The sequence below is a fragment of the Balaenoptera musculus genome, chromosome 12 (genome assembly GCF_009873245.2).
Source record: "Balaenoptera musculus isolate JJ_BM4_2016_0621 chromosome 12, mBalMus1.pri.v3, whole genome shotgun sequence".
Classification (NCBI taxonomy): Eukaryota; Metazoa; Chordata; class Mammalia; order Artiodactyla; family Balaenopteridae; genus Balaenoptera; species Balaenoptera musculus.
Genome location: NC_045796.1, coordinates 40,369,817 through 40,396,350, shown reverse-complemented (window position 1 = coordinate 40,396,350; position 26,534 = coordinate 40,369,817). Strand labels below are relative to the sequence as shown.

At 36.5% G+C, this 26,534-nt stretch overlaps 1 long non-coding RNA gene across 2 annotated transcripts in view; it reads right to left on the bottom strand.

Moving 5' to 3' along the window:
- The window catches only part of LOC118904856, a 282,771-nt gene that overhangs the window by 76,714 nt on the left and 179,523 nt on the right, over window positions 1-26,534 (bottom strand). The window contains exons 5-6 of one of the 2 annotated variants that reach the window (XR_005022104.1): window positions 6,781-6,865; window positions 5,313-6,678 (exon numbers count right to left, since the gene is read on the bottom strand). This is a non-coding gene — a long non-coding RNA (uncharacterized LOC118904856). Of the gene's footprint in view, window positions 1-5,312; window positions 6,679-6,780; window positions 6,866-26,534 lie in introns of those variants that run through there. The other variant, XR_005022105.1, reaches the window with a different exon arrangement.

Sequence of the window (26,534 nt, the reverse complement as noted above, 5' to 3'; positions counted from 1 at the left end):
CTGCGCACAGCAGCCGCAGCTGGGAGAGGCTCAGTGGTTGGCCTCAGAGGCAGGGGCAGACCCCTGTGCAGTAAGTAAGGGTCTTCATGCCGACCCCTTCTGGGGTACACGGACGATGATCTTGGCACTGGCTACTTGACAGTATTTCCCTTGGTCTGCTTGGGTGATGTTGGGAGGAGCAGGAGGCAAGCTGAACCCATTTTTGGGTTTTCCCACCTAGGGACTCCCAGACCTGGCCACCATGCACAGTTGCAGCTGACAAGTCAGCACGTAATGAGTTCCGGAGATTCATGGAGAAGAATCCAGATGCTTATGATTACAGCAAAGCTCAGGTCAGCTTATACCTTCCCGGAAGTCCTCCAGGTGCCAGGGCCACTGACAGCAGAAATGGAGGCACCGCAGGCCACTCGGAAAAGGGAGCAAAAGGCCAAATGGAAAGACGAGCACATCTGGATCACACATTCCCGTCCCAAAGACTGAGCTCAGCTATATATGCATGCATGTATGTATGTACCACAGAATATCAATAATAAGTTGTTCATAAATATGCTGGAAACCATTTTTCTTAATTTTTTCCCTCCGGAATAGAGTATGTTAACATACTAGACATTCCATTGTCTTAGATCTCTTGTTTGTCTTATCTACATTTCTAAAATAATTTATTCACCAGGCACAGTGATAAGGACTGATAAAACACAGAAAAGAAAAAGTAAACAATATGCAAATAGTTAATTTAAAATACTTCTACTCAAATAACTTTCCTTAGAGAAATTAGCAAACTTAGTCTAGTGGGGCATAATGTTATTGGTGTGTATTTTTGGCTCTTTGGCCATAATGCTTTTGGTGCAAAATTTTCCAAATACTAATTTTTAGGAATACTATCAGTAAGCAAATAATCTTCAAGTAACATTTATTGAGCCCTTAATCTGTCCCAGGCACTGTTCTAAGTGCTTAACACATATTGCCTACCTGCACTGACCGTTACAGAGAGGAAGATGTTAAGTAACCTCCTAAAAGTCACACAGCCAGATTGTGGCAGGTCTGGAATTGAAATCCACTCTGTCTGACTACAAAGTCTATACTCATAAACATTATCTTATTCTGCCCTCATTCTTGGTGTTCAATGAGTTATTACTCATTAAGCACAACCTGCTTTCCCTATAGCCTTAAACAATGAAGGGCTGGAATAGGAAAGAGCTAAATTGTAATAACAACATCCTACTCTGTTTTATGGTAAAGCAAACCAGTCATCACAAAAAAAGAAAATTACATATATATATATATATATATATATATATATATATATATGCACATGTGTATTTCACTGTGAATCTCTAAAAAGTCTCATTTTTTGTCACTTTGCTTGCTGTCTAAAGACTGAACTGAGTGCCCTGTACCTCCTTAGACCTCCATCCAGGAAAGGATAGAAAGTTTATATACTTTTTTTTTCTTTCCTAAATGGCAAAAAGCCCAGACTTTTTGTTACCATTCCATGGTAAACATTTGTCTCTCCAATCACCCAGATTCATGATTCATTTGTTAGCGGCTTAGAGGGCACATTTTGGCCAGCAGCCTGCCATGTGCCCATGTCGGGCTTTGAGTGAGTTCTGTACAGAGGAAGTCTCTTTTTGACCATACAAGAGCATGTGCATGGGATTTCAACCAGAAGCAGCTTAGCAATGAGATAGGCATGCAGCACAGGAAGGGCCTAAGGAGGCACCTCGCCCACGAGTTACCATGGGAGCTACACTGAGCACTGAGCATCGTTGGCTGTGAACCGCTGTTGCAAAGCAGAAGCACTGTAGCTGCACTGTTCTATCGTGCCTCCCTATGTGTTGGATAGGACAGAGATGTGGCTGCTTTAAGATGCCATCACTGCTTGGAACACACGTGAAGCAAGTCTGCGATCTCTACACCGTATTACCACTGTGTGCTTACCTTTTGTCATCGTGATTCACCATGTTCTCTTGAGCTTTGTAGCCTTGCTATTTACAATAGCCTCATCATTTAAAAATAAGGTGAGCCTTCCATTAACACTGAATCTAAAAATCTGCATAAAACATGTGCCCGGCTGTCCTCCACCCTACCCTTACCACGCTTGTTGGAACTCAAGCTCTCACCTCCAAGGGAGCCATTGTGCAAAACAACAACCGGATGAAACTTGGAAAACAATGTAATTATAGGGAAAGTGAAGAGGCTATAAAGGATCAAAACCACATCTTTTCTCTTTTACTTTGTATGTTTCTTATTTCATTCATTCCTTCAATGAGTAATTATTGAGTGCCTTCTACATGGAAGGCACTGCAGTAGGGACAAGAGGGGAGGGAGATCATTTTGAGGCACAAAGTCCTTTGGGAGGTAGGCTGGTCCTGGGTAGTGTGCCAATAAGCGTAGTTTAAAACAGGAAGTGAGTATAGCACACACCAAAAACTGAGCAGCAGGCAAAATTCGGGTGACAGATGAAAGAATATAAAAGATTCCTAATCAACATTGTCTATGACAATATTTTATTCATAGCCAGCCCTAAAGGAAAGAAGTAAATGTGTGTTCTCTGCCTCCTTCCTCCCTGAAAGAGCTCTGTCTCAAATATAATAACCACAGTTCAACTTAATTATGCATTCAGTGGGTTTCAGGTGGAGAGGGGCTATAATTTGAAATATTTTTCTGTGAGAAATTATGTTTAAGAGCCAAACCATTTGCAAGCAAATTTTGAGGGCTGTGTGTATCTACATGGAATCATGTTTTTTCCCTTTCCCAGGACCTAATTTGTTATATAACTGTGTTTCTAACTATATAATTATATAGAGTTTAACTACCTATGTAAAAGCAGGCAGAATATGTAGTAAAATTTCTTTTGTCACAGTTAAAAGTTCAAGATATATTTACGGCCAGTATCTTTCCACCTATAATAGACATAAACTGGTTTTCTTTGGCGTTTCTAAGTATGAGATGTTTTTTATCCCAAATATTCACTAATAATATATTAATCATACATCTAAAGTGTTTTCCTCTTGAGTTTAAATTTGTGGTAGAATTCTTCTACAAACTTAATAAACTTAGAGTTCATCTAATCCTTCTTTGGGTGAAAATTTCAAAGCAGGGAAAGGAATAATATTTTTTAACTCTGTACCAAGGTCATTCTGACTAATAGTACATACTTAAATTCTTGTGAGTAATTTTAATGGATTTGCTGAGAGATCAGCTTAACTACTTGAGGAGGAGAATTGTCAATAAGGTAGCTGTGTTATGACACAGGTATATTCCTGTTTCATTCTTTGCCTTTGCCAAAATTTCTCAGACCCAAACACTTTATCAGATTTAATTGCTTTTTAGAAATTAAATTTAAAGACTTCAATCAGGAGACTTCATCCTTAGTTTTTATGGGACCTGAATCTAAAGAGATAAATCAAGAGTGGTTGTTCAAATCTGAATTAATATTGTTGAGATTCCACTGGCAACACAACTGCTGATTTGGAATATCTGTCGTGACTTTAGTCATGAAGATTGAACGCAAAATATTATAACATTTCATTAAACATTACAGAGTTAATTTTGGGCCACTATTTTGGTTCCCATTTGTATTCTTCTGGACATACATTTAATAGCAGAGTAAATATCCAGTATGACCGACATTCTGAGAAAAAGAAGTAACTGAGAGGTTTTTCAAGTTTTATGAATAGAAAAATCTCAAGAGAACCAAAATATTCCAGAAATGTTAACATATTAAGGTAGAAATGCCCCCCTCAACTTGTCTGTGCTGCACTGAGAGGTACTTCACAGAACAGCATCAATCAGAGAAGGGTGAATCTTGGCTCTGCCACCTCATAACTCAGAAGTTGTGTTTTCATGCAAATTGCTTAAAGATTCTGGGCTTTGATTTCCACATATGTAATACAGAGAAATAAATGGTACTATACAGAGTTGTTGTGAGGATTAAATGAGATCCTGAACAAAAAGCATTCAAGAAAGTGGCTGGCAGATAGCAGCTTTTCAATAAATGGTAGCTGTGTAGCTCCATATACCAGAAAAAAAATACTGAGCAATAATGAGCAAGTCAATAACCACAGCCCTGGGAGTCCTGGGTCTGAGTCCTAAAGAACTTATGAAATTTAAAAAGCATGGTCTTTTTTCACCCAGAAGGTTGGAGTAAAGAGGTTTACTCAATAGCAATAGCCACAGAGATTGAATTGAAACATAAGCAACCCTTCCATTAAAAAAGTAGGACGAAAATGTGCTTCACAGTTCTAACACAGAACTCTGCCTAAGTAACTCAATCTACTTCTGCCTTTGCCATTTGGAGGAAAACAAACAGTAAGTCTGTGGAAAAAAAAAAGAAAAGCATGGTCTTTTCATTGACCAGTGTGTGTGTGTGTGTGTGTGTGTGTGTGTGTGTGTGTGTCAGATTGAGGGTGGGGTGGGGTGTGTGTATAGGGAATACATGTTTATGATGGATGAGAGATTTAAGTCCAATTTTCTATTTTCTTTCACTCAACAGGCAAAAAGAGTCTCATGTGCTCAACTTCTTCCGTCTTAGTACTTATTTGAAGCATTAAGGCTATTTTCTCTAAGTGTACATGATTGGTAATGGGAGTTAATCATGTTAACTAGACTCTGCACGTGTTAGCTAATTCTTTACCCTTCTTTGGTCTAGAAATGTCTTGACTTTATTAAAAATCTAGTTCTTTAAGAAGGCACTAGGGCTTCCCTGGTGGCGCAGTGGTTGAGAATCTGCCTGCCAATGCAGAGGACACGGGTTCGAGCCCTGGTCTGGGAAGATCCCACATGCCGCGGAGCAACTGGGCCCGTGAGCCACGACTGCTGAGCCTGCGCGTCTGGAGCCTGTGCTCCGCAACAGGAGAGGCCGCGACACTGAGAGGTCCGCGCATCGCGATGAGGAGTGGCCCCCACTTGCCACAACTAGAGAAAGCCCTCGCACAGAAGCGAAGACCCAACACAGCCAAGAATAAATAAATAAATAAATAATTAAAAAAAAAAACTGTCAGCCTCAGCTATTAAAAAAAAAAAAGGCACTGAGAATTTACATTGTTGGAAATTTCAGGAAAACTACTGGGCTTCATTTTTAGGGATTGTCATGTACATTATCTGTGCAGACTTCTGGACACCCTTCTGCACACAAGGCCAGTCCTAACTGTGGCTTCTCTGTTGTTTCCATGGTCCATGTCTGGTAAATGTGGGGCTGTGCTATTTAATCAACAGCCTAGATGACTTTATTCTTTAGTTATATGATGTAACCTTTTTGGAAAACTATTTAGCAAAATGTGCTATAAGCCCTGCTGATACCTAAATACTCATATCCAGTTAAAATTCAATAGTTTATAATTTACCCACAGAAAAATAATTTAAAGAAAAACAACATACACAAGCAATGTGAATGAAGAAATTCACTGCAGTGTTATTAATAGTTACATTGGAGGTGACTTAATTGTTCAACAAGAGGGAAATGGCTGAATAAATATTAAAGCAAGTCAATGAAATACTATGCAGTTGCTAAAGTAGTCATTATGAACATTATGTAATAACATGAAAATGTCATGATATAATGTTAATTAAATAAAACATAACAAAGATCATATTACCTCATCATTACAACTTCAGAAAATATGTAAGCATGAATAAGTACTAGGAGTAAAAACTGCATAGTGTGTACTGTAATGGTAGAAATTGTGGATGTTCTTCATTTCTTTTTCTACTTTCTATATTGTCATAACTTGGCTTGTACAACAGAAACAAGTTTTGAGTAAGTGATAAATAATTGAACATGATCTACAAAATTCACAACACTATTCAAAATATGTTCAGGTATAACTTTGTAGATCAAGGTTTAACTTGTACTATTTAAATTAATAATTATATGGATAGTTCAATACATGTAGTCACTTTTGTTTTTCAGTTGGCGCATTTAGAAAAAACAGAGGCTAAAGGTAGTGAATCAGAAGTAGAAGACATAAAATGTTGCCTCAACTATGCCACTAACAGACCGTTTAACCTGAAACAGTTTCTTCCCCTGAAACTGAATTTTCTCACTTGTAAAACTCAGGAATTGGACTAGAACATTTTTTAGGTAACTTTCCTATCTAAAGTTCTGTGATACTGAGTTTATAGTCCTTTATTCAAACCCTATCTAATGTTTACCGCCTCTAGTCAGGCACTATCTTGCATGCTAATTACATTTATTACTGTTATTGTATTTATTTAGAACACCTGCTGAAAATGTGACTTAATTAAATCCCAAATGACTGTAAGTCTTATCCACTATTTCTTCCCAAATCCCTATCAAACCTAGGAATTTTATCGTTGGAGTTGCACAGGATAAAAATTGTATATACATGATCACTCTATCTGAAAAGAAAAGATAAAGTATCAGTAGCTTCTTCATACATGCTTCTTCTTTCTAAACTTCTTCAAGATAAAAAAACATTTTATGACCAATTTAAATTTTGCAATTTAGTTAGAAGATCATAGAATGATGAAACAAAGTTTTCCGTAAAATTATGACTAGATCAGGTGCAATTTTCTTGTTAATTGTAACAGGTAACTATAAATAATTTAAAAATTGGTAAGATAGAATCAGGAGTGAAGAAATCAATTTGCTTATGAATATAAAACAAAAGACTGAGGATATTTAAAAATAAGTTCCAGCAAGAAACTTCAAAGAATCTGTAAAACAAAATATAATATATTTTAATTCTTACCACCTTAGAACTAACTGGAATCATCACAAATAAGCTTCAAAGTTAGGTCCATCCAGAGGCAGCTTACCTTTTGACATTTTCAGTGTCAGGAAGGAAACCAGTTACCTCTAATCAGAGACTTTGGTATTTGGTTCAATTCAGGAGCTAACCACCTACAGGAAATGAAAAGACAGAACACAAAGTCTGTTAAAGCAGGTTGTTTTGATCTTCAGTAAAACTCTGCTCCAGTACCCTGGCATTCTCAACTTTATTGAATGTGAGGGTTCATAATGAACACAGCATGTTGACGTCTGATTTCAGTAAGGAAACTCCACCTCTTTCTCTCTGCTCCCTATTTTTGTGTTTGACAAGAAGCTCTTCCTTCTGTAGATAAACTCATAAAACTTTATCTGATATGGCACAAGGTAAAAGTTTGAATGAATCACAAAACATTTAGGCTTTGTGGCAACCAACCAAATTTCATAAAATCTTTCCTCAAACAGCTTACAGTATGCACTGCAAAGTCATTTATCCAACAAGTATCTATGGAATATTTATTTGTACCTGTACATAGAATTTTTTTTAAGTGCAAGAAAGGAAAAAACAATCACAAAATATTCAGCACCAGCAACCCTAAAGTTTTAAATTCCATGGGCTTTGAGGTTTGATTATTTAGCTCAAGTTGTAGGTCAGATAAGAGACATTTTGGTCAAAGGACTTATTATTTTAGATATTTTATCTCCTGAGTAATATTGGTGATATAGAGACTCCAGGAATGTATGGTCAGGGAAGGTGCAGAGACCAACATCAGAGCTTGTTGAGAGGCTGGAGAAAGAGCTATAGCAAGAGATTAAATAAACTATTCCCCAGACCCCTGTTTGTCATTTACATTAATGACCACTTGCCCAGAAAGCAGGGAAAGAATTGACTCAAATAAAGCCTATTTAGCATGTCTGTTCATCAATCAAACATTTACTCGGTTTTTCTCATGCACCAAACACTGTGCCAGGTATGGGATCTGGCAATGACTACCAAGACAGCCCCTAACAGGAGCAAATACTCATTTCAAAGCCACTGACCTAAAATGGCTCTTTTTTTTTTTTCTGAAAAATGTTAACAGCTTTTTTTTTTTCCCTCTAGTTTTTAATCCAGTGAACATTTCACTAATTCTTTATGGTTCTGTCATTTAGATGTTTGGCTTCTGAACTAAGGCCATTGAAAGAAGGTTAAGAGACCATTAAGACTGATTAGGATAAAATACTAGCAAGGTCCTTTAGGTTTTTGTCTACTGAGATTGTACCATGAAATCCTCCTCAGGGACATCTGTCTAATAACTACAACTATTTACTTCTAATTAATTTTTTTAAAATGTTTGGTGTGGCATCACTGGGGCTGATGGAGCAAGGGGAAAGTTAAAGTTTTTGCCCCATTTTTAGAATTCATTTTTCCCATTTCTCTCTTTAATTAAATGAGTGCTAATATCTAAACTACATGCCCTTTTTGACCTTAGTCTTTCTAATTGACCAAAATCTTAGCTGTGGGAAATGCAAGAATTATGCACATTTCTCTCAGGTCTTACCCTTGAGAAAATTTTACATGGTTCTCCTTGCTCCTCCCTTACTTTATACCATCCAGTATATCTTTGATTTCAAGAACAGCCCCATAATTTGAAATTTAGTTTCTAAATTTCAAAAGTGACTTTTCAGCCCATCTGCTTATTGATTTATTGTTAACCTTTTAGTTCTGGAATAGGGTTTTAGAGCTTAGTTTCATTGGAATTTATCTAGTCAATTCCATTAATTTATGCTAAGGTTGTGAGGATCTTTTCTGAATCACACAATTTGTTTCAGTGGAAACCAAATGGGAAGAGGTTTCCAGACTCCCATCAGTGTTCTTTTTGCCACATCTTTTTAAAAAAAAAAATTTTACCTTCACTTATTCTTTCTTTTTTTTTTTTTTTTTTTTTTTTTTTTAGTTAATTTATCTATTTAATTTTGGCTGTGTTGGGTCTTCGTTTCTGTGCGAGAGCTTTCTCTAGTTGCGGCAAGCGGGGGCCACTCTTCATCGCAGTGCGCGGGCCTCTCATTGCCGCAGCCTCTCTTGTTGCGGAGCACAAGCTCCAGACGCGCAGGCTCAGTAGTTGTGGCTCACGGGCCTAGTTGCTCCGCGGTATGTGGGATCTTCCCAGACCAGGGCTTGAACCCGTGTCCCCTGCATTAGCAGGCAGATTCTCAACCACTGCGCCACCAGGGAAGCCCTATTCTTTCTTTTTTTAATTTATTTTTTAATTGAAGTATAGTTGATTCACGTTTCAGGTGTACAGCAAAGATTTAGTTATACATATATATATTCTTTTTCTGATTCTTTTCCATTACATCTTCTTATTCTGGTTTTAAGATGCAATATTGTATATAAATAATAGCTGAGCATTTCTTAAATAAATATTTCTGATAATAACCAGCAAAGGAAACACTGGAACCCAGCTGGTAAATTTCATGAGGAGACATAATGCCTGACAAATCGAGACAATGAGAGAAAGAAAACAAGAGCCCTCTCAGTCTCTCTTGATCTCAGTCACTTCTCAAGAAAAAAAATTCTCCTCTATCTAGGCTTGTTTCTTCTGAAGACCACAGCGTCCGTGTGGAATTTTCTCAAATACTGGATTGTGGATAGAAAAACTCTCTGAGAAACAGGTCGAAAGTACAATCTTGATGTTGCCATGGTATATTTTAATAGCACCCCTGAAATGGGTTAAAGAACATACAGTTTGTCTGATTCCACTTACGTGGAACTCCAAAGTCATTTTGGTAACAGAAACTGATCTAACCTGTTCTTAAACTCAGTGTCTATTTTTTTTTAAGGGATAAAAATTACTTTGGTAAGAACTTTAAAATTCAAAAATCTATTAATGAACCAGTCCAACAAAGCCTAGTAAAATGAAGGATCTGTATCTTTATTCATGCATCTTGATTCAAAATGAATATATCTTTAATCTTTTATGGTTATAGATAGAAGGAAAAAATTTTCTGCATCTAAATGTACTTGATGAAAAATTAGATATAAATATTGGCATATGTCTCTAAAATTGCATTTCTCAGGGAAATATCCATTTAGCTCCTGAGAGGTTTTTGGGAACACAATTGATACAAAGGAAAAGATACCAGGGCTTTCTAAATTAAAAGTATCTGATAAATAATGTTAAAAGATTTTTGAAAAGTCCAACATAGTAAAAATGATACAGATAAAATTGGAATAAAGAAATAATAAGGGCTTCCCTGGTGGCGCAGTGGTTGAGAGTCTGCCTGCCAATGCAGGGGACACGGGTTCGAGCCCTGGTCTGGGAAGATCCCACATGCCGCGGAGCAACTAGGCCCGTGAGCCACAACTACTGAGCCTGTGCGTCTGGAGCCTGTGCTCCGCAACAGGAGAGGCCGCGATAGTGAGAGGCCCGCGCACCGCGATGAAGAGTGGCCCCCACTTGCCGCAACTGGAGAAAGCCCTCGCACAGAAACGAAGACCCAACGCAGCCATAAATAAATAAATAAATAAAATTTAAAAAAACAAAAAAGAAATAATAAAAGAAAGTAAATTAGCTAAACTGTCAAGCTTTCTTAATTTATTGAAGGAAGTGTTTAGGGGATTAAGTGTGGATTCTTACATGCTCATACTTCAAGGTGAGATAATGTTGGCATAACTATTTAGGACCTCCCTCAGTCTTGTCCACATTGTTTGGCAAGCTTCAGGTGCATGCTTCTGTGGTACGGTAGTATCTTCTCTTTGGATATACTTTTCATCTCAAAACAATGTTATAAACATTACGCCTCCAGTTCTAGGAGATCTTGAGGTACAAAGTAAAATCAGAATGGATGTGATCATGAAAATATCCACAGTGAGGCGTTAACACCTACAGTTAACTATGTCAGCCTCAGACTTCCTGCTGTAGTATCCACCGTTTCACACAATTCAGCCAGCTGACTCAGTCAAAACCTTAAGGCTCATCAGAATAAATTAATGAGTCATCATTAACAAATGGGCAGAGTATGTCCCTTTTTTCCTCACTGGGGTAAAATAATGCTCCTGAGTACTTCTGGAGTAAATGTATATCAACTATTTAGTCTTTTGAATTACTAAGACCATCATTAATAATATACGTACTTATGGAAGACAAGAAATTTTCAGAGTTCTGGGTTACTACTTGTCAAAAACTGTAAAGAAATGATTTTTCATATATTTATGAAGAAAAATTAATTGACAAGGAGATTTCTTTGTGATTCTTAATAATAATCACAGTTTTATGTGTCTGATGGGATGAGGCAGTTAGAGATGCAATCCCAGTGTTTCTGTCCACATGTTCATAATTCAATGAAGGTGTTCAGAGAAAGGCCTTTGTTTTGCCCTTTCTTTGAGTTCAGAAGCTCACACTGTGCACAATAATATTTTTCATTCCTACCAGGTGATATAATGATAAGAATTTGTTTAAGATCAGCAACTGAGACGTTAAATGTAAATACAATGTGTTATTAACAGAAGCCAAAATACCATTCAAGTGACTGGGGGAAAACAGAAATTCATCAGGCATCAAAATCCCAAATAAGACCTCCATATTAATCAGTGCTTATTTAAATCATATTAACTAATTTAATAAACTAATATTTTCCTTTGCTTTTTTCTATTAATTTTTAAAACACTTAACACCTTTATTGGACTAAAATTCATATAATAAAATTCACCCATTGAAAGTATGCAGCCTGATGATTTTTAGTAAAATTTAGAATTGTGCAAATATCATCATAGTTCAGTTTTTTTTAGATAACTTCCCTCACTCTAAGAAGATCTCTCGTGTCTGTTTTCAGTGAAACCTGCTCCCACTCCCTGACCCAGGTACCACTGATGTAGTTTCTGTCTCTACATTTTTGCTTTTTCTAGAAACTTTATGTAAAAGGTGTTATAGGCAGAAAAAAAGCCTCCCCAAAATGTCCACACCCTAATCCCTAGACCCCGTAAATGTGTTACCTCACATAGCAAAAGTGGCCTTGCTCATGTGACTAAGACCTATATATAGCTGGGGAGGCTATCCTAGATTATCTGGGTGAGCCCAATCTAATCACATGAGTCCTTAAAAGCAGAGAACCTTTCCCAGCTGAGTCAAAGAGACACAATAGTGGAAGACAGGTTAGAGAGATGCACTGTGAGAAGGACTTGACCAATCACTGCTTGCTTCAAAGATAAAGAAAAGGGGTCATGAGACAGGGAATGCAGGCAACTGCTAGAAGGGAAAAGTCAAGGAAACTGATTCTCTTCTAGAGCCTTTAGAAAGAAACAATACCCAAATCAATATCCAATATAAAATAATCAGTGACGTCTTTTGAGAGGATTGCTAATTATTTATTGACAGCATATAACTTAAGCACCATTTACAGCCTTAAAAAACTGGAGTTGTCTTTGTTGGCACTCAAAAAACTGGAGTTGTCTTTGTTGGCACTCAAAATGGTAGAACCCAGAGAGGGTGGACAACATTTTAAATTTCTACTACTTCTTTTTTCCCATGGGACCAAATAATAAAGATTTTCTTCCTTTTAATTTCTGTTTTGCTGTTGTATCAACATCGCTGGTCTAAGAAGAATCATTTAAAAATTTGTGTCAGTGAAACAGACATTAGCTACTTGTTAGTACACTGCTTTTGCACAGTCTGTATGAACAGGTGAATTTTCTCTAGTGCTGAATCTTTCCATTTAGTCAAACCATTCCAAAATATGAGCGAAGATGTCAAAATATGAATATTCCTACTTACCTTGGACTCTGAAAAGAGTCAATATGGAATACTTGACATTTAGCCTAATTACCATAATTTCAATAAATCATGTAAGAAAATGTCGGTGAACCCAAGATAATATTCTTTTTTCCTAGTAGCTGGCTTGTTTTCTCCAAATCTCTATTTATGGGAAAAGATTTGGAGTTCTCTCATTGTCAATTTATACTTGAGTTGAGTTATGTAAATATACAGAAGAATAGCTAGACATCTAAAATAATGGGATTTTGTGCTTGGTCTAAATTCAATTCATCTATTTGGTATATGAAGTTATATCTTGTTAGAATTAAAGAAAACAATAGATAGCCCATTTACAGACTTTTATTTGTATAAATTATAAGAGAACACCTCTAGAAATTGTTAAACCACACATGTCATTGGGTAATAACCCATCCTGAAAATAATTTTTTCCTATGAAGGTTAATTGCTGAACTTTAGTTTTTGCTAATATATCTGCCACTAGATGAGATGTGTCTGAATATACTACCTAGAGTTCAAGGCAGAAGTTTTTTGCTTGAAAATTTTTTAAATTAATAAATCTAGGTTTATTTCATGAAATAAAAATGTTTTGAATCACCTTTAATCAGACTAAAAAGGTAAAGACCAAAGTACAATATATTCAATACTGAGATTAGCTCAGATTTGTGCTCTACAGACAATTCCATTTCTGACTATGACATCAGTATGCATTTGGGAATTATAGTAATTGCCACCATAAGATTAAATTCAAATACTCTTAACTCTTTACTGACTGATCCTTCATTCATCCTTCTGTATTTTTTGTAATCCAAACTTTTATTATGTATGTATTTATGAAAATTAATCCTACCATTTGTTACCTTATTTTTAGGTGTAAATATATAACACTTATTTTCAAAAATTTTGTTGGTGAAAACGATTATAAGAACAGAAAATTAGAGGCTATTTGCAGCACTATCTACTGGTCGTGAAATTTAAAAACTAAATCCCCATTATGTTAGTGGCATGTTAATTATTCACAAAAATTTTTTTAAATAATTAATAGATTTCAAAAAATATTTTATGAGTATCTTTGTACTATTTATCACTAACTTTTGCTTTTTGGTTTTAGTTTTGGTTTTGTTTTGCTTTTCATAAGAGAGTACAGATATCAATTGAATTAAACTTTCTTACATGTTACTTCAAATTATTTAAAATAGTATCTGATGGGAGTTCGTTATTCATGAAGACACTGTAAAATTGACAGCACAATCCAAAAATAAGGTTGTTTTTATTACTACTACTTTCATTTATTACTTAAATTGACCCATCTTTAAAATAGCCCTGCTTGGGCTTCCCTGGTGGCGCAGTGGTTGAGAATCTGCCTGCCAATGCAGAGGACATGGGTTCGAGCCCTGGTCTGGGAGGATCCCACATGCCGCGGAGCGACTAGGCCCGTGAGCCACAACTACTGAGCCTGCGCGTCTGGAGCCTGTGCTCCGCAACAAGAGAGATCGCGACAGTGAGAGGCCCGCGCACCGCGATGAAGAGTGGCACCCACTCCCCGCAACTGCGAGAGAAAGCCCTCGCGCAGAAACGAAGACCCAACACAGCCAAAAATAAATAAATAAATAAATAAATTTAAAGCTTCATGGTCAAAGAAGCAAACAAAATAAAAAACATGTTTTCCCTTTGTCATCTGGGCATTTGCACAGGCTGTTCTCTTTATAAAAAAAAAAAAAAAATAGTCCTGCTTGAGTTGATTCCCAAGTTTGTCACTGAGTTATAATAAAATTTTATCTTTTACTTTTGTAAAATATTATGCTGTAAATATATAAATTTATGTGTCACTCAGTACCTGGGACAAGTAATACAGGAAGAGTGCCATCTTTCATTAAGTGAAAAGGGACACACAATAAAAAGTTAAGAGGCGAGAGCCTGAGTGCTTAGAACTGTGGAAATCTTCCCACACCTCCCCAAGTCCAAGAAAATCCAAAATTTCTTTGAGGACTCTATGCTATACACCATATTTTAACTTCTATTTATATGGGGAGGGGTTTATTTACTTTTAAAAAGAAAAGCAAAGAGAGAAGCAATATTAGGCTTTGTCATACTGTATCCTGAGTTTGCATTACTGTACTATTTTCCAATATTTTGTCATGACAGGGGGAATCACAAGTGAATATATCTAGCTATAAGAAAGTGCTAATTTATCCAAACTGATTGAGTTTTTACCTCATGAAATCGATGACTTTTCTTGATTGCCAAGGAGATAGTAACTTCAAATGGTGAATTTCTTCATACATATGATTCTATTTTGAGTAAAGATTTGGAGATTATACTATAGTTCATTGAGGTACCCAGAGATTTCTAACTTTTTCTTTCTTAGTCACATTTAAAGTATATAGTTTGGGATGGAATGAAAATATGTAGTTATTTTAATAAAAGCTAGGAAGTTTCTCTTTGCAAAAACAGCATTAGTGACATAACCCTTTTTACCCCCCTATGGTAACATGCTTAGACTTCAATAAAAATGAGAAATGTATATAAGTATTTATTTCACAAACTGGTGGGTCAAACTATCACAAGTTCTAACAGTATACTTTCCTGTTTTCAATATAGCAAAATATAATTTTCCTAGTTAGCAGGTTAATGAACATCTCTTCTGATAATGCAGTGTCAGTTGCTGTATTCACTGTGGGTGGCTGAGTTTAAATGGACTTTTTTCCTTGTGTCTTAGATGACATGGGCTTTGTTTGTCTCACCTGGCATCCTGAGAAGTCTCTGTGGCATGACTGTGTCTCTGCCTTTCCAGCTCATTCTTTTCTTTAATTTTTGATTCTCTAAAAAGTCAGCATTCACATTTCCCAATGTCTTCACCTTGACTTGCTCAAAACATTGAGTGTTGTAGATAATACTAGTAAGTGTGATTTTATTGCTTTCTTTAACTGTTTTAGGTTTTCTGTTTCCTTTTTTAACTGCCACAAATAATGTATTGAATATATATGCACTTACATTTTAGTAGAATATAAAAACAGAAAGAGAAAAAGGACAGTTTGCTTTTTGGATTCATCATGAGAATTTTCAAAGTCATTATTTTTTAAAAAGTTTCTCAAATGTAGTGAATAATAGCATATGCTCTCTTTTGAGCATACTCAAATCTGAATTTGAATGTCAAAGTCCAGTTTTTGGTTCCTCTATAATTTTCAGCAAAATTCCTAGGTAAAGTTACAGGCCAATAATCAAAGGGAATGAGGAGATTATGTGATACAGTATCCTTTATTTGTTTCAGAAAAATTTGGTATTGTTTAATTCATTAACCATCCTGGCTTTTCCTTTTAGTGACTTAGTGGCCTTGAAATAATTTTAATCCTATTGAAGACTTTATGTATCAGTCATGAATTAATCCTACTAAGATGACTTATAATTTTTAATACATGTGGACATTAATGAAAATTTGCACATCAGGAAGTTTTTCATCAGAAAAAATGGGTTCACTCTCTTTCATAGTTATTTGTGATTCTATGTGTGATTGTATGTGCATTTAGGCCTACTTATATATCATCTAATTTTTTAATAGATGAGATTATCATTAATTTTTCAACTAAGAGGACTTAATTTGGAGTTTAAAAATACAGATACTAATGAAAAATAGGGTTGTCATCTGGATTTACTGGGGAAAATTGCAGTACCAAAATTACAGGCACTGTACTTTATAATTCCTGGTATTGTATACTTTTGAGGGTACCCTGATATACCATTTGGCTTCCTTGTTTTACCTTCTTGTTTGCCAAGACAAGTCTCAGTGAGGTTGAAAAAAGATATATGGGGCCAAATAATACAGTGTGGTTAAAAAACATTTGCCTCATGTAAATATAGTTTTGGTGAGAGAATATCTAAGATTTGCCTCTCCAACAATAATACCATGTGATCTTGGAAACCTTCTGTTATTATGGCTTTAATTTATTTAAACATAAAATTTTATGGGCTTAATCAATATTGTTAAACATAAGATGATCCTTCACTCAAGTTGTTAGTTTGGAATTCTTTGTAAAATGAAAAGCCAGCAAAGTAGTGTTTGGTTTCAATATAACATTTTCTTCAAGAGGATTGTAGCAGAAATAGTTGTTTAAAAGAAAAAAAAATCCTTAATATAATAAGCGGCATCCTAAAAAGATTGTTCTCCATCATGTTGTAACTCATTGACTATTATCGAGAGAAAGATTTTCCAAAGGTATGATGTTATATATATTGCAGTCAGTCTTTGCTTGAATCTTGTGTCTACTTGCTTGTAATAAATTATAAAGCAGCTGTTGCAATGACCCTGTTCCTTCTCATCTTTTGTGTTGCGGTCGAGGCTTGTAAGTGAAGGTTTTCTTCCCTACTTGATTTAGCAATGCTCTTGCAGGTATGTTACATAAGGTGAGCTTGCTGAAACTGGCTAGTCAAGGACGATTGCACGACTTGTGAGTGTTTTGTGTATCCACTCACAGCTCGTAGCTACAAAACAAATTTTGTTTTCAAGTTTCATATAAGACCCAAGTTTAGAGTTCCTGGAAAATAATTCACATTACTTCTTGGGATGCTTCTATAATTCCTAGAATTATATTTTTGATGGCCGTCACCTTTATGCAACACTCTGCCATAATGCTGATCTTATTTTTTTTTATTATCTGCAAATTTCTTTATTAGTGGATTTCAGACCAGAGAAAATGACTCATCAGTGTTAACAGAGGAAGAAAAACATGCAGTCTCCAATCCTGTTTCTCTCATTTCTGTTTTCCTCTTGATGATACATAAGAATGCAAATTATTGAAAATATTTTTTGATCCTTAAATAAGAAACCAGGAGGAAAAAATCCCCAGGCCATTTATTATCCCTATTTATGTAACATGCAATGTCAATTAAGTCTCCCCAAACAATCACAAAGGTAGTTATTTAATTATAATTTTGTTGCCTTGTTAGCAGACTTCTTTGTGTCATTTGCTTCTTTTTTAATTTGAATTTTATTTTATTTTTTATACAGCAGGTTCTTATTAGTTATCTATTTTATACATATTAGTGTATATATGTCAATCCCAGTCTCCCAATTCATCCCACCACCACCCCACCACCCCATTTGCTTTCCCCCTTTGGTGTCCATATGTTTGTTCTGTACATCTCTGTCTCTGTTTCTGCCTTGCAAACTGGTTCATCAGTAACATTTTTCTAGATTCCACAAATATGCATTAATATACAATATTTGTTTTTCTCTTTCTGACTTACTTCACTCTGTATGACAGTCTCTAGGTCCATCCCCATCTCGACAAATGACCCAATTTCATTCCTTTTTATGGCTGAGTAATATTCCATTGTATATATGTACCACATCGTCTTTATACATTCGTGTGTCGATGGGCACTTAGGTTGCTTCCATGACCTGACTATTGTAAATAGTGCTGCAATGAACATTGGGGTGTTTGTGTATTTTCAATTATGGTTTTCTCTGGGTGTACGCCCAGTAGTGGGGTTGCTGGGTCATATGGTAATTCTATTTTTAATTTTTTGAGGAACCTCCATACTGTTCTCCATAGTGGCTGTATCAATTTACATTCCCACCAACAGTGCAAGAGGGTTCCCTTTACTCTACACCCTCTCCAGCATTTGTTGTTTGTAGATTTTCTGACGATGCCCATTCTAAACAGTGTGAGGTGATACCTCATTGTAGTGTTGATTTGCATTTCTCTAATAATTAGTGATGCTGAGCATCTTTTCATGTGCCTCTTGGCCATCTGTATGTCTTCCTTGGAGAAATGCCTATTTAGGTCTTCTGCCCATTTTTGGATTGGGTTGTTTGTTTTTTTAATATTGAGCTGCATGAGCTGTTTATATATTTTGGAGATTAAATCTCTGTCTGTTGATTCATTTGCAAATAGGTTCCCCCATTCTGAGGGTTGTATTTTCGTCTTGTTTACAGTTTCCTTTGTTGTGCAAAAGCTTTTAAGTTTCATTTGGTCTCATTTGTTTATTTTTGTTTTTATTTCCATTACTCTAGGAGTTGGGTCAAAAAAGATCTTGCTGTGATTTATGTCAAAGAGCGTTCTCCCTGATCTTCTGTCATAAAGAGATGGCAATGGTGTTCTTACACTGTTAGCATTCATGGCACAACATTTCTTTTTCTATCATTTATCAAGGATTAAAGACCCCAGAGGAGTCATCAGGGTAGAAGTGGAGATTTGTCCTCACACAATCCCAGGTTAAAATTCTATTTCTGGGGCTACCCTGGTGGCGCAGTGGCTGAGAATCTGCCTGCCAATGCAGGGGACACGGGTTTGAGCCCTGGTCTGGGAAGATCCCACATGCCACGGAGCAACTGGGCCCGTGAGCCACAATTACTGAGCCTGCGCGTCTGGAGCCTGTGCTCCACAACAAGAGAGGCCGCGATGGTGAGAGGCCCGCGCACCACGATGAAGAGTGGTCCCCACTTGCCGCAACTAGAGAAAGCCCTCGCACAGAAACGAAGACTCAACACAGTCATAAATAAATAAATAAATAAATAAAAGAACGTGAATTTCAAAAAAAAAAAATTCTATTTCTGCACTATTTTTGCTAAAAGGACAAGTTTCTTAAACTTCTTTAGCTACAGTGTTATCATGTATAAAATAGGGCTAAGGACAGAGGCCAAATAAATCATAATGATCTTAGGTCTCTACCTCAGACTATCTAAAATGAGGCTGATTTGTAAAAAGCTGAGCAAGAGGATTAGAATAGCAGTGAAAATGTATGTAACTTATGTCATGAAAGATCCATGAAAACATCCTTTAGAAACAGTAACTCTCTCACTTATGTAGGATAACTTGTAGTGTCCGTAAGGTAGGCAAAAAGGCAGATGTTATTTCCTTTACTATCAATAGAAACCCTGGGATGGGAGGTGAGGTGGGTGTGATTGCTGAATCTTCTATCCGCCTATATTTACCAATTTGTGAGTGTGTGTGTGAGAATATATGTGTATGGTGTAGGTGTGTGGAGATGTAGCTGTGTAGGTGAACTGCTAGGGTTTAGGACTCAAAGTGACAGTCACTTGTTCTGTGATCTAGACTCTTAATTGTGGTTTCCTCATATTTAAAAGTGGGTAATTTCTGAGTCCCATGTCAGGCTTCCAAACCTGGGGGTCTGGAAATGGGAGGGGGAATTCCTAGAGAATCAGGCTTTGAAGGCTAGCAGGATTTGACTGCAGGACTTCGACAGGACTGGGGGAAACAGAGACTCAACTCTTGGAGGGCACGCACAAAGTAGTGTGCACTTCAGGACCCAGGGGATGGAGCAGTGATGCCGAGGAGACTGAACCAGACCTACCTGCTAGTGTTGGAGGGTCTCTTGCAGAGGCGGGAAGTGGCTGTGGCTCACCGTGAGGACAAGGACACTGGCAGCAGAGGTTTGGGAAGACCTCCTTGGCGTGAGCCCTCCCAGAGTCTGCCATTAGCTCCACCAAAGAGCCCAGGTAGGCTCCAGTGTTGGGTTACCTCAGGTCAAAACAATCAACAGGGAGGGAACCCAGCCCCACCCATCAGCAGTAAAGCAGATTAAAGTTTTACTGAGCACTGCCCACCAGAGCAACAGGCAGCTCTACCCACCACCAGTCCCTCCCATCAGGAAACTTGCACAAGCCTCTTAGATAGCCTCATCCACCAAAGGGCAGACAGCAGAAGCAAGAAGAACTACAATCCTGCAGCCTGTGGAATAAAAACCACAATCACAGAAAGATAGACAAGATGAAAAGGCAAAGAGCTATGTACCAGATGAAGGAACAAGATAAAACCCCAGAAAAACAACTAAAAGAAGTGGAGATAGGCAACGTTCTAGAAAAAGAATTCAAAATAATGATAGTGAAGATGATCCAGGACCTCAGAAAAACAATGAAGGCAAAGATCGAGAACATGCAAGAAATGTTTAACAAAAACCTAGAAGAATTAAAGAACAAACAAACAGATGAACAATACAATAACTGAAATGAAAACTACACTAGAAGGAATGAACAGCAGAATAACTGAGGCAGAAGAATGGATAAGTGACCTGGAAGACAGAATGGTGGAATTCAATGCTGTGGAACAGAATAAAGAAAAAAGAATGAAAAGAAATGAAGACAGACTAAGAGACCTCTGGGACAACATTAAATGCAACAACATTCGCATTATAGGGGTCCCAGAAGGAGAAGAGAGAGAGAAAGGACCAGAGAAAATATTTGAAGAGATTATAGTCAAAAACTTCCTTAACATGGGAAAGGAAATAGCCACCCAAGTCCAGGAAGCGCAGAGAGTCCCAGGCAGGATAAACCCAAGGAGAAACAGGCTGAGACACATAGTAATCAAATTGGCAAAAATTAAAGACAAACAAAAATTATTGAAAGCAGCAAGGGAAAAATGGCAAATAACATACAAGAGAACTCCCATAAGGTTAACAGCTGATTTCTCAGCAGAAACTCTACAAGCCAGAAGGGAGTGGCATGATATACTTAAAGTGCTGAAAGGGAAGAACCTACAACCAAGATTACTCTACCCAGCAAGGATCTCATTCAGGTTCGGCGGAGAAATCAAAAGCTTTACTGACAAGCAAAAGTTAAGAGAATTCAGCACCACCAAATCAGCTCTACAACAAATGCTAAATGATCTTCTCTAAGTGGGAAACACAAGGGAAGAAAAGGACCTACAAAACCAAACCCAAAACAATTAAGAAAATGGTCATAGAAACATACATATCGATAATTACCTTAAACATGAATGGATTAAATGTTCCAACCAAAAGACAGAGGCTTGCTGAATGGATACAAAAACACGACCCATATATATGCCGTCTACAAGAGACCCACTTCAGACTTAGAGACACACACAGACTGAAAGTGATGGGATGGAAAAAGATATTCCATGCAAATGGAAATCAAAAGAAAGCTGGAGAAGCAGTACTCATCAGATAAAATAGACTTTCAAATAAAGAATGTTACAAGAGACAAGGAAGGACATTACATAATGATCAAGGGATCAATCCAAGAAGAAGATATAACAATTATAAATATATATGTGCCCAACATAGGGGCACCTCAACACATAAGGCAACTGCTAACAGCTATAAAAGACGAAATCGAATTGTAACACAATAATAGTGGGGGACTTTAACACCTCACTTACACCAACAGACAGATCATCCATAATGAAAATAAATAAGGAAACAAAAGCTTTAAATGACACAATAGACCAGATAAATTTAATTGATGTTTATAGGACATTCCATCCATAAAGAGCAGGTTACACTTTCTTCTCAAGTGCACACGGAACATTCTCCAAGATGGATCACATCTTGGGTCACAAATCAAGCCTCAGTAAATTTAAGAAGATTGAACTCATATTGAGCATCTTTTCTGACCACAATGCTATGAGATTAGAAATAAATTACAGGGAAAATAACGTAAAAAACACAAACACATGGAAGCTAAACAATACGTTACTAGATAACCAAGAGATCACTGAAGAAATCAAAGAGTAAATCAAAAAATACCTAGAGAAAAGTGACAATGAAAACACAACGATCCAAAACCTACGGGATGCAGCAAAAGCAGTTCTAAGAGGGAAGTTTATAGCTATACAAACCTACCTCGTAAAACAATAAAAATCTCAAATATAAAATCTAACCCTACACCTAAAGGAACTAGAGAAAGAAGAACAAACAAAACCCAAAGTTAGCAGAAAGAAAGAAATCATAAAGATCAGAGCAGAAATAACTGAAATAGAAACAAAGAAAACAATAGCAAATATCAATAAAACTAAAAGCTGGTTCTTTGAGAAGATAAACAAAATTGACATACCATTAGCCAGACTCATCAAGAAGAAGAGGGAGAGGACTCAAATCAATAAAATTAGAAATGAAAAAGGAGAAGTTATAACAGACACCGCAGAAATACAAAGCATCCTAAGAGACTACTACAAGCAACTCTATGCCAATAAAATGGACAACCTGGAAGAAATGGACAAATTCTTAGAAATGTATAACCTTCCAAGACTGAGCCAGGAAGAAATAGAAAATATGAACAGACCAATCACAAGTAATGAAATTGAAACTGTGATTAAAAACCTTCCAACAAACAAAAGGCCAGGACCAGTTGGCTTCACAGGTGAATTCTATCAAACGTTCAGAGAAGAGCTAACACCCATCCTTCTCAAACTCTTCCAAAAAATTGCGGAGGAAGGAACACTCCCAAACTCATTTTATGAGGCCACCATCACCCTGATACCAAAACCAGACAAAGATATTCCAAAAATGAAAATTACAGACCAATATCACTGATGAATATAGATGCAAAAATCCTCAACAAAATACTAGCAAACAGAATCCAACAACACATTAAAAGGTTCATACACCATGATCAAGTGGGATTTATCCTAGGGATGCAAGGATTCTTCAGTACACTCAAATCAATCAATGTGATACACCATATTAAAAAATTGAAGAAGAAAATCCATATGATCATCTCAATAGATTCAGAAAAAGCTTTTGACAAAATTCAACACCCATTTATGATAAAAACTCTCCAGAAAGTGAGCATAGAGGGAACCTACCTCAATGTAATAAAGGCCATATATGACAAACCCACAGCAAACATCATTCTCAATGGTGAAAAACTGAATGCATTTCCTCTAAGATCAGGAACAAGACAAGGATGTTCACTCTCGCCACTATTATTCAACATACTTTTGGAAGTCCTAGCCATGGCAGTCAGAGAAGAAAAAGAAATAAAAGGAATACAAATTGGAAAAGAAGAAGTAAAACTCTCACTGTTTGCAGATGACATGATACTATACATAGAGAATCCTAAAGATGTCACCAGAAAACTACTAGAGCTAATCAATGAATTAGGTAAAGTTGCAGGATACAAAATTAATGCTCAGAAATCTCTTGCATTCCTATACACTAACGATGAAAAATCTGAAAGAAAAATTAAGGAAACACTCCCATTTACCATTGCAATAAAAAGAATAAAATACCTAGGAATAAACCTACCTAGGGAGAGAAAAGACCTGTATGCAGAAAAGTATAAGACACTGATGAAAGAAATTAAAGATGATACCAACAGATGGATAGATATACCATGTTCTTGGATTGGAAGAATGAATATTGTGAAAATGACTGTACTATCCAAAGTAATCTACAGATTCAATGCAATCCCTATTAAATTACCAATGGCATTTTTTACAGAACTAGAACAAAAAAATCTTAAAATTTGCATGGAGACACACAAGATCCCAAATAGGCAAAGCAGTCTTGGGGGAAAAAAGCGGAGCTGGAGGAATCAGACTCCCTGATTTCAGGCTATACTACAAAGCTACATTAATCAAGACAATATGGTACTGGCACAAAAGCAGAAACATAGATCAATGGAACAAGATAGAAAGACCAGAGATAAACCCATGCACCTATGGTCAACTAATCTATGACAAAGGAGCAAGGATATACAATGGAGAAAAGACAATCTCTTCAATAAGTGGTGCTGGGAAAACTGGACAGCTACATGTAAAAGAATGACATTAGAACACTCCCTAACACCATACACAAAAATAAACTCAAAATGGATTAGAGACCTAAATGTAAGACCGGACACTATAAAGCTCTTAGAGGAAAACATAGGAAGAACACTCTTTGACATAAGTCACAGCAAGATCTTTTTTGATCCACCTCCTAGAGCAATGGAGATAAAAACAAAAATAAACAAATGGGACCTAATGAAACTTCAAATCTTTTGCACAGCAAAGGAAACCATAAACAAGATGAAAAGACAACCCTCAGAATGGGAGAAAATATTTACAAATGAAGCAACTGACAAAGGATTAATCTCCAAAATTTACAAGCAGCTCATGAAGCTCAATATCAAAAAAACAAACAACTCAATCCAAAAGTGGGCAGAATACCTAAATAGACATTTCTCCAAAGAACATATACAGATTGCCAACAAACTCATGAAAGGGCGCTCAAAATCACTAATCATTAGAGAAATGCAAATCTCAACTACAATGAGGTATCACTTCACACCAGTCAGAATGGCCATCATCAAAAAGTCTACAAACAATAAATGCTGGAGAGGGTGTGGATTAAAAGGAACCCTCTTGCACTGTTGGTGGGAATGTAAATTGATACAGCCACTATGGAGAACAGTATGGAGGTTCCTTAAAAAAGTAAAAATAGAATTACCATATGATCCAGCAATCCCACTACTGGGCATATACCCAGAGAAAACCATAATTCAAAAAACAGATGCATCCAAATGTTCATTGCAGCACTATTTACAATGGCCAGGTCATGGAAACAACTTAATGTCCATCAACAGATGAACAGATAAAGAAGATGTGACACATATATACAATGGAATATTACTCAGCCATAAAAAGGAATGAAATTGGGTCATTTGTTGAGATGTGGATGGATCTAGAGACTGTCATACAGAGTGAAGTAAGTCAAAAAGAGAAAAACAAATATCATATTTTAATGCATATATGTGGAACCTAGAAAAATGGTTCAGATGAACTGGTTTGCAGGACAGAAATTGAAACACAAATGTAGAAAACAAACGTATGGACACCAAGGGGGAAAGCAGCAGGGGAGTACGGGTGGTGGTGTGATGAATTGGGTGGTTGGAATTGACATGTATACACTGATGTGTATAAAATTGATGACTAATAAGAACCTGCTGTATAAAAAAATAAATAAAATAAAATTCAAAAATTGAAAAAAAGGTGGGTAATAACAAGTTCTCTATAAGAGTCAGCAGATTATTATAAAAATCACATGAGATAAGTATATGCAAGTGATCTGTAAACCATAAAGTACCATAAATGTGAGAAACTGTTATTTAAGGTGTGTATATATGTGTTAAAATAGAAAGTAAATGCTTTCAACATATAGATGGCCAAAAAGCTCATGAAAAGATGCTCAACATTGGGACTTCCCTGGTGGTTCAGTGGTTGAGACTTCGCCTTCCAATGCAGAGGGTACAGGTTCAGTCCTTGGTTGGGGAGCTAAGATTCCCATGTGCCTTGGAGCCAACAAACCAAAACATGAAACAGAAGCAATATTGTAACAAACTCAATAAAGACTTTAAAAATGGTCCATATCAAAAAATCTTTAAAAAAAAAAAGATGCTCAATATCACTAAGTATTAGAGAAATGCAAATCAAAACTACAATGAGGTATCACCTCACACTGGTCAGAATGGCCATCACCAAAAAATCTACAAAAAATAAGTGCTGGAGAGGGTGTGGAGAAAAGGGAACCCTCTTGCACTGTTGGTGGGAATGTAAATTGGTACAGCCACTATGGAGAACAGTATGGAGGGTCTTAAAAAGTAGAAGTAGAGCTACCATATGATCCAGCAATCCCACTCCTGGGCATATATCCAGAGAAAATCATAATTTGAAAAGACACATGCACCCCAATATTCATTGCAGCACTATTTACAATAGCCAAGAAATGGAATCAACCTAAATGTCCACTGACAGATGAATGGGTAAAGAAGATGTGGTACATATATACAATGGAATATTACTCAGTCATAAAAAACAATGAAATAATGCCATTTGCAGTAACATGGATGGACCTAGAGATCATCATACTAAGTGAAGTAAGTCAGAGAAAAGCAAATATCATATGATATCACTTCCATGTGGAATCTAAAAAGATGATACAAATGAACTTATTTACAAAACAGAAACAGACTCACAGACTTCAAAAACAAATTTATTGTTACCAAAGGGGAAAGATGTGGGGGAGGGAGAAATTAGGAGGTTGGGATTAACCTATATACACTACTATATATAATATAGATAATCAACAAGGACCTAATGTACAGCACAGGGAACTCTACCCAATACTCTGTAATAACCTATGTGGGAAAAGAATCTGAAAAACAATAGACATATGTATATGTATAACTGAATCACTTTGCTGTACACCTAAAACTAGCACAACATTGTAAATCAACTATACTCCAATATAAAATAAAAATTAAATAAAAAAAGAAAGCAAATGTCTTCAATGCCCACCATTTTCTCTTAACT